Source organism: Astyanax mexicanus, chromosome 1, assembly GCF_023375975.1.
Source record: "Astyanax mexicanus isolate ESR-SI-001 chromosome 1, AstMex3_surface, whole genome shotgun sequence".
In the NCBI taxonomy this organism is placed as follows: domain Eukaryota; kingdom Metazoa; phylum Chordata; class Actinopteri; order Characiformes; family Acestrorhamphidae; genus Astyanax; species Astyanax mexicanus.
The window spans coordinates 3,130,058-3,140,033 of NC_064408.1; positions in this window are offsets into that span (position 1 = coordinate 3,130,058).

Genomic DNA, 9,976 nt, shown 5'->3' on the forward strand with positions numbered 1-9,976 from the left:
AAACATTAACAGGGATTTATTATCAGTATTGCTATTTATCTTAAAGTCATTAATAATATTGTATTAGTTCTTTTACAACAGTTTTATATCCCAGTCAAGAACATTTATTAGCAACATAATTAGCAAAAAAACTAACTTTAACTTACTCTTTTCTGCTCTTTAACATTTTTTTTTAATCGCTTTGTGATTTTTGGTTATTTTGTGATTTTTTTTCTTCCGCCCAATTTGGCTGGAAAACCGCGAATCTGGCAACTCTGAAAGCGGTGTTTGATTAATGGCGGGAACCTGATTGAGTGAGTCTGGTCTCGCGCTGCTTCTGTTCTGAGGGGAAAAAATGCCGAAATAAAAAGCCTTAAATTTGCTCTTACAGGTGAGGAAAAATGTCGCTAAACACTTCCACTCGACACTTAAAGACACCTGGGTGCTGTTTTTACCTTTATTTTAGTTTATAACTCAGTAAAAGTCAGTTAATTTAAGAGTAACTGTTTATTACACTTTGGGTGTATTGACAAATATCTTTCAGTTATGATTACTTATCTTAGTATCTATAATTACATAATCAGTGTGTGAAACCTTGTATTTTATATGCATTAACCAATACTCACATTATATTTGATCATTTTTACTCACAGTGTATTTTACACGCATTTATAAAGAAGATTAACCAATAATCACAATATATTCTTTACATATATATAGTAAAACATTGTTTGATCAGGCATGTGACTAACACAGACTCTATTGTGACAAATTAACCCACACGATACATAAGGCGTTTACTAACACATAGGGTCTATTGTATGGCGGACTAACCACGTGCCACTAACACATTAACATATAACATATGAGATCTATTGTGAGACTTGTGTAGCTCATGCTTGAAGCATTTCGTTTACTGCATGTCTCTGACTAACGGCCATCAATCATCAGCTAGTGCACTCTGTATGAACTGAATTGATACAAAGGAGGCTTCGGGACGAACAGTGTGGCCTTTCTCTCTGTGCGTGCAAAGTCCTTCACCTACCAAAGCGGGAGGACGTGTGCACATGAGGGGGGGCGGCACTGTCTAATTACTGGAACAATATCACACTGTCTGACTGGACCCAGTCAATTCCTGAAACAATACCACACTGTCCGGCTGGATACAGTCAAGGCCAAACACTAGTGGTCCGGTCAGACCTGTGAAACTTGAGCACTAACACGTGAAAATATGCATACTAACATGAGATGATTTTAGCAACGCCTCATCAGCAGGTTTCACGTCATTTGGGGTATAAACATGGAGTCAGATCAGAGGGGGGTCAGAACTTTTACTGGGACGGCTGTTAACTGTCTTGTATGTATTGGTTCTCCTGAATTCAGTAATAAATACTTGGCTTGCTTTCAACTTCACTCCACCTGTCTACGACTCTCTCTATCAAACGAACACGTAGGGGAGTTGTACCCCGGACGAGAGGTGGGGGTAGCCCACCTTTCATCTTTTTTTCTACAACATAATCTAACGTTAAATGAGTTAGCTATGTTAGCTAGCTACCAGAATAACTAGTTAGGTTAATTAGCGGTTAGTGTTAGCATGTATGCTAACAGCCACTGAGGTAAAACTTTACTGGAGGATTTTGTACAGATACTTGGATAATTTGACGAAAAGCTAATGTTTGTGTGGAAAATAGGAGCTTAATTAGTCATAATTTAACATTTTTATATGTATATTCTGATTTAACAGGCAGTTTTGAATAGGGGTGGGCAATATTATATCGTATACAATATATCGTGACACAGAAATATCATGATATTAAAAATCCATATCGTGATAATAGGGCTGTTCTGTATTAAAAGTAGTCTATTATTTACTGTGAAGCTTTAGGTGTATTTATTGTATAATTGTTTTAGTTTGCAGTTTATATGCATGCACTAAATATTCTGCATTATTATTTGCTGCATTATATTATTTTATGCTATATTGTTTATTTTGCCACATTATGATTATTCTGTTATACTATTATACTATATTCCAGAAATGAATGAATTATTTTAGTTTTCCTATATCGCCAAGTATATCGTTATCGCAAAAATACCCTGAAATATCGTGATATTATTTTAGTGCCATATTGCCCACCCCTAGTTTTGAACCAAGCTCTGCACTTTTATTACACAAAGACTATTTATATTTAATGTTACACATTTAAAACCTGTTTAATTGCTAATATCCCTTATGTAACTATAGTGGGGAAATAAATAAAAAATAAAGTAAAAATATGGTGATTTCACTCGTTTTTCATAAAAAAAAAGTCAAACATTTTTTTAATGTTTCATTACTTTATTACTTTTGAAAGACTAACATACAAAACACAAAAGTTTTACATAACATTAAAACATAACATTGCAATTTTGTTTTAGTTGTAGTTTTTGCAGGGGGTGGTTGCAAATATGGAAGATAAACCATTTTTATATTATATGCAGGGTTCATACGCTCATGAAAAACCTGCAAAAGTCATGGAATTTGACAATTCCAGGCAATTTTCAGGCCTGGATAAGTTTCGGAAAAATAAAAATACCCTGAAAGTTTTGGAAAAGTCGTGGAAATTTGGTCTTAAAATATTTGTGTTCCAGTTTATCGATTGGGAAAATCAATTTTGAGCTAACAAATACGTCAGCTCAGAGTTAATTCTGTAATTTAGCCATTTGCAATGGAGCCCTCAGAATCTGACACACATTTCTTATTTAAGATTGTGTGTCATCATTTTTTATCAGATTCATTTTAGACCTAATATAATCAATTTTAAAATGTATAGTTTTAGTTGATTTTTGGGTTTCTTGTGAATGTCTGCACTGATGTTTTAAAAAATCATATTTTAATGGAAATTTGCCTTGAAGGCATTTAAAAGTAATTAAAAAGTAATGGAAATGTATTGGTTAAAAAGTGTATGAACCCTGTATATGTTGATTACACTAATTAAGGCAAGCAGGAGAAGTTTCATACTGAAAAAATACTTTCAACAATTATTTTTTCTAAATCTTCAAACTTTAACACAGGTCAATTTGACCTGTAACATAATAGGAGGGTTAAGAAATGAATGTAAGTCAATCTGAAATATCTGAAGAACTTTAAAAGGATAATTAAGTGCAGTCGCAAAAAAACCAAAAGATCATCAAATATGTTATAATGATGAAACTGGCACTCATCAGGAGTTCCTTTTCTGTGTCTGCCCCAGAAAAGGAAGAGCTAAACTTTTCATCTGTATTTTGGTTTGTTGAAACTGGCACTCATCAGGAAAACTGTCTCTGCCCCAGAAAAGGAAGAGCTAAACTTTTCATCTGTATTTTGGTTTGTTGAAACTGGCACTCATCAGGAAAACTGTGTCTGCCCCAGAAAAGGAAGAGCTAAACTTTTCATCTGTATTTTGGTTTGTTTAACACTTTTAACTTACTACATGATTTCTTATGCATTTTCAATTCATTTGCAATGTAGGAAACATTTGCATTTAGTCCATTTATGGATAGTTATGTTGGAAAAAATTGTGGTTTTACTCTCAGGAGTGTTAGATGAGTAATTTCAGTCAGCAGAACTTTTTCTGAAGCAGGTGATGGACAGAATAACGGGAGATAATAAATGCATGTGAAGACGAGTGCACAGGTTTAGCGTTCCTGCTTCTCTCCTCGTTCCTCCTCCTCTCTTCTCCTGCCATCTGTTCAGGAGAGCAGGTCGCAGATGCCTAACAATGGAAATGAGATATCAGAGCAGTGTGTGTGTCTGTGCACAGCTACTGGGAGGCAGGTAACTCACTGGGCTGAGCATTGTTCTCTGCTGTGCATTGTGTTCCAATAAACTTTTAATGAGTGATAAGAAAAAAAAAAACACCCCGGAGTAACCTTCTGTTATGATGAGAAGATCAACTACGAGGTGCTATTAGCTTCACTCTTCTCAGAGAAGCTTTACGCCTTAAGACTTTCGCACAAAACTTTTGTGTGTATATTTATAGATTTATTCATGAATATAATATAATATATATATATATAATTTAAAGAAAGTTTGGGACATCTGCTCTTTGCTTACTGTTACTTTCAAAGTGTTTGTTTTATTAAAAACAGTATATTCTGCTTTTGTTGGAGAAAATGTCTCTACTGTCCAGGAAATACTTTCTATTCAGTTATTGAGCTCACATTTTGTGGGGATAAAAAATAAGGAGAGTCTCGATTGTTCTGTGTAAGGTAGGATTAGGTTAGGATTGAAGGTTTTAGTCTTTCTTTTTCTCGTCCTGGCGTTCAGATAAAATCAACTGTGTTTAATATTATCATACGTTTAAAGGTCTTATTCCATCATTTTTTCATTCGTTTTAAAATGTCTAGTTGTGTCTCTAGTATGAACGAATGCTATGTGAGCTGTTTTTTGTGGGAAAAAAAAAAAACAGTGCTCCGGTGATCCGGTATAACACTGCTTTAGTCCTGTGGAGGAGTGCGGTGGGGGAGAACGATAGGATTTCAGCTCCTGCTCATGAATATTCATACATGCAAATATATTGTCTGTGATTAGCTAACAGCACTTCAAGGTGGCGAGATGGACAACAGTTAGAAACGTTTAAAATAAAGACATTTTTACATTAATAACAGTGAATCTTTACAATGTCATATGTTACTTTACAACATGTGTAATAATACCCTGCTAAGTGCAGTTCAGCCACTGACTTAAGTCTTAAAGTCTCTGTAAAACACCAAATTCACCGGAGATCCTATGTAAACCTATAGATATTCACACACAGAGGTGGGTAGTCCAGGTCCAGATAGTTTTAGTTAGTTCATATTTGCAGTGAATATGATTTTATTAGGTTGCACCCATTGCTGACACTGATGTGCAAATGCATATGCAGAGAGCTTGTCCAGAAAAGTGTGTCCCGGTAATGACGTCATGTTCATCACATGCTTTAAAATAAAAGTTAATGTGGCCAAATGCTCAGTGTACAAAAACTCGGCTAAAACAAAGCGAGAATAGTCAATTAAACAAACTCTTAATACTTGTGTTTTCTGATAGCCACGGCTCTGTAGTATGCTATGCTATAAGTGTAACTTGAACATTAATATATGTGGTTAGCGAACTAAGTTAGCTGCCTATGCGATTCTAAGTTTGACTGATATGTAGGCAATAGATTTATGTTGTAATATAAAACATTCATTGAAGAAGAAAACCGGTGTTGTGTCGAGTTGTGCTCCCCTGTCAAACCGTGCTACCCTAGTGTATATTTAACTGTAAAAATACAAAATAAGCTCCATATTGGAGCATGTTTCCAGTAGCACTCATAGTATATAGTAAATTTGGAGAGCATTAGTCAGTATCCTGCTAAAGCTGCTTTTATATGTGTATATATTTTAAATAACAATTATTGTATTTATTATTATTAATTTACATTAAAAAACGTTTACGTGCAATCTTCTTTAATGCACCAAAAATAGATTTGTTATTAAAAAACACGAGAAATAATAAAAAAAATATTTTGATTGCTATCAACATGGCTTTACATTTTCTGATAACATGCTAGTCTGTGTTTTAATAACATTAAAATAACAAGCTCCCGCTGCTTCGTGCATAAATCACACTGAATTTCAGGCTCAATGCCACCCCACACCACTAGATGGCGATAATGGAAACAGTATCATCACCTCATCTGTGATGCTTCATATGGTGCCACAGGAGAGGTAGAAGAGAGAGAGAGAGAGAGAGAGAGAGAGAGAGAGAGAGAGAGAGAGAGAGAGAGACTGATTCTCTGTGATTCTCAAACCATGAATTATGGCTGTTCTCATACAAAGTTGTAATGAAATACGAGAAACATGTCCACTTGACTGATTACCCTTCTTTTAAGACTTTAACTGTGCTCTCTCAGACTCTGGCTGCTGATGCTGCAACAGCCTGACCCTTCATTTAATGCTTGGGACATGAATGATGGCTGTTTTTGATATGTAAACTCACAATTGTGGGTTTTAAAATAGAAAAAAAAACATGTCCACGTATTTGATTTCCCTCCTTTTAACACTTTAACTGCGCTCTCTCGGACTCCGGCTGCTGATGCTGCAGCAACATTACCTGGGATTCAAACCTGTGATTCTCAAACCTTGAATTACGGCTGTTCTCACACAAAGTTATAATGAAATACGAGAAACATGTCCACATGTTTAGTTTCCCTTCTTTTAAGACTTTAACTGTGCTCTCTCAGACTCTGGCTGCTGATGCTTCAGCATCATTTAACCCTGCAATGCTTGGGACATGAATGATGGCTGTTTTTGATATGTAAACTCACAATTGTGGGTTTTAAAATAGAAAAAAAAACATGTCCACGTATTTGATTTCCCTCCTTTTAACACTTTAACTGCGCTCTCTCGGACTCCGGCTGCTGATGCTGCAGCAACATTACCTGGGATTTAAACCTGTGATTCTCAAACCATGAATTGTGGCTGTTCTCATACAAAGTTGTAATAATAAAATACGAGAAACATGTTCACATTACTGATTTCCCTTCTTTTAAGACTTTTAAAACTGTGCTCTCTCAGACTCTGGCTGCTGATGCTGCAACAGCCTGACCCTTCATTTAACCATGCAGTGCTCGGGACATGAATGATGGCTGTTTTTGATATAGAAACTCACAATTGTGGGTTTAAAAATACAAAAAAAAAAAAAAAACATGTCCAGATACTTGATTTTCCTCCTTTTAACACTTTAACAGCACTCTCTTGGACTCTGGCTGCTGATGCTGCAGCAGCATGACCTGAGATTCAAACCTGTGATTCTCAAACCATGAATTATGGCTGCTCTTGCACAAAGGTGTTTTGAAATCTAAAACATATGTCTGCATGTCTGATTTCCCTTCTTTTAAGACCTTAACTGTGCTCTCTTGGACTCTGGCTGCTGATGCTGCAACAGCATTGCGTGGGATTCTAACCTTGCAATGCTCGGGACATGAGTTATGTCACTTACTTATTGTGTGTGTTAAAATACAAGAAACATGTCCACATGTTTGATTTGGCCCTTTTTAGGTGATTTTATGCTTTATGTGACTTTAAAGTTTTTGAGAAAAAGCCTGAAATGATCTAAACCCGTCTACAAAGACGGGGTTTGACACATGCTGCAGTGCTGGTGGACGTAATGGTTTTAATTAGTTGATATTTGCTGTGAATGTGTCCAGCTGGTCTCAGTGGTTAAGGCTGTAGTTAGAGACCAAAAGGAGCTTCAGCGGGGAGTCGTAATTAGTAAAATATCGCAGAGCTGAACTAGAATTAATTAGCGTCTTTAAGATCGCTGATCTGAAGAAAGGAGGAAGCGGGACTGTATCTGGATCTGTGTGATGGGCGTTGGCTGGGTGGAAACGCCAGCAACCAAACCGTTCCAGCAGCGTTCAGGACATCAGTTTTAAGAGTTTTATGTTATTTGAGAGTGAAGTGTGGTGCGTCTTGGGGATTTGTTGAAAAAATTGCTGTTTTTAATGGTTTTCCATGTTTTTTCCCACATTTTTTACATTTTTTAATGTTTCAAACTGTCATTCTCAAACCTTGACTAATAGCTGTTCTCACACTAAGGTGTATGGAGATACGAGAAACATGTCCACATGTCAGATTTCCCTCTTTTTAAGACTTTAACTGTGCTCTCTCTCAGACTCCGGCTGCTGATGCTGCAGCAAGATTACCTGGGATTGTAACCATGCAATGCTCGGAACACAAATTATTATAAACTCACAATTGTGTGTTTTAAAATACAAGAAACATGTCTACATGTCTGACTTCCCTCCTTTTAACACTTTAACTGTGCTCTCTCGGACTCCGGCTGCTGATGCTGCAGCAGCATGACCTAGGATTCAAACCTGTATTTCTCAAACCATGAATTATAGCTGTTCTCGTACTAATGTGTATTGAAATACGAGAAACTTGTCTACATGTCTGATTTGCTTCCTTTTAAGACATGCAATGTCTAACCATGCAATGTCTACATGTCTGATTTCCCTCCTTTTAAGACTTTAATTGTGCTCTCTTGGACTCTGGCTGCTGATGCTGCAGCAGCATTACCTGGGATTTAAACCATGCAATGCTTGGAACATGAATGATGGCTGTTTTTGATATATGCCTCTTTTTAAGACTTTAACTGTGCTCTCTCTGACTCTGGTTGCTGATGCTACCCTTGAATTAACCATGCAATGCTCGGGAATAATAATTGCTGTTTTTTTTTTTTAACATAAACTCACTAAACTCTTTTTAAATTTGTGTTTTTCATGTTTTTTCCCACATTTTCTGATGTTTTTTAATGTTTTTGTGTTTCATGTTTTTCATCCACAGGCCCTGAGGGGGTTACCTTGCCGTCGCCGTCCTCTAAAAATAAAAAAGAAAAGAAATGAAGACGCACATCATCCTCTTCTGTGAAGTACAGGAAAGTACTAGTTTTTATTCCTTCATATTCAAACTTCACAAACAGCGTGAACTTGTACAATACCTCAGAGAGTGAAAATTACAAAAAAAGTGCTGGTAACATTTACAAAAAATCATCCTTACTTTGCAACAATCAGTTATTCTTCCACTCCTTTTTTTAGTCTTTTGTATTAAGGCTTAATACTTCTGTATAAAGTATATGCAAGATAAGTCTTCACAGTTTTTCGAAAAAAGTCACAATATTATGTAACATAATGAAGCTTTTACGGCTATTTTCTGTATAATAACAAATACACATCACTGGTAAATATACGTGAAATACAGGGCTTACTGTAAAATGGCAGGTAATGATACTGTTTGCTGAAATAAATCGTTTTAATTTTTTTTTTTCCTTAAACACATTTATAGGAAAGGTTACATGACATACCATCGTAATAACTGAAGGAGAAGAGAAATAAAAATAATAATAATAATAATAATAAGCATAAAAACTAGGGAGATCGCCTCCAAACTTTGGCACATCCCTTTGAACATTTTCACAAAATATATAAGGTTTATTATTGTTTTTTTTTCCGTCTATTTCAAATCATACGCGATGGAAGTATAGCAAAACTGGCATAAAGTGAAATCATGCTGTGTAGTAAGGTGCTAAATTAGAGATATTACAAGGCCTGTCTGTTGGTGTCAGTCAGGCGAGAATAAGGTGCATTTGTAAGACTCAAAGCATGTAGGCCTTTTTTTTTTTTAGATTTCAAGAAACAATAATAATAATATTAATAATAATAATTTACAAAAGAAAGAAACACAAACTCAGCTAAAAACAAAAAAAAAAAACAACCCAAATATATAATAGTATAATGACCAATAGTCTCGAGGCGACCTCATGAATTCATGCAACCCCACTGATTCAGAAGTGATCAGAAATGCACGCGTGAAAGCGAGAGAAATGCGAGAGAAATCAGAAACCTCTCTCTCTTCCACTTCGACAGCATGTTTAAAAAATACTCATGTACTCGTTCTATCGTGGCGAAAGTTAAAAAAAAAAAAAAAAAAATGAGAGCTGGGTCTGTTTTAGTTTTAGTTTCAGTTTTTTTTTTTTTTAAATCTTCGTGTTTTCAGAATATATATGCATCATCGTGTTTATACATAGAGATATATATTCAGTGTGGAGGAGGAGGATGATGTCACTGCAAAAAGACATGGTGAAGGAATGAGATGGGGGTTCAACCAAATACGACACAGAACGAAGCGGAGAGAGATATATCGCGTTATCGTCGTCATCGTTTTTTTTTTCTTTTTCTTTTTCTCGATTTTTTTCTTTTTTTTTTTTTTTTTAAACTCTTCTCTTCCTTTTTTTTTTTCTCTCTTTTTCCGTCCGGGATTTTTTTTTTTTCCTAAGCTGCACTAAAAGTTTACAGATCAGCATATGAGAGAGAGAGCTCTAGCCCTAGGACTTTACCGAAGTATTCACCCTCATGCACACGTTTAAAGTGACGCGACAAGCTTGCTTAAATAACCTACATCACGAAAGCAATTTTGGTTTTTAGTGCAAACACAATTGGCTGGCTTTCAGCTT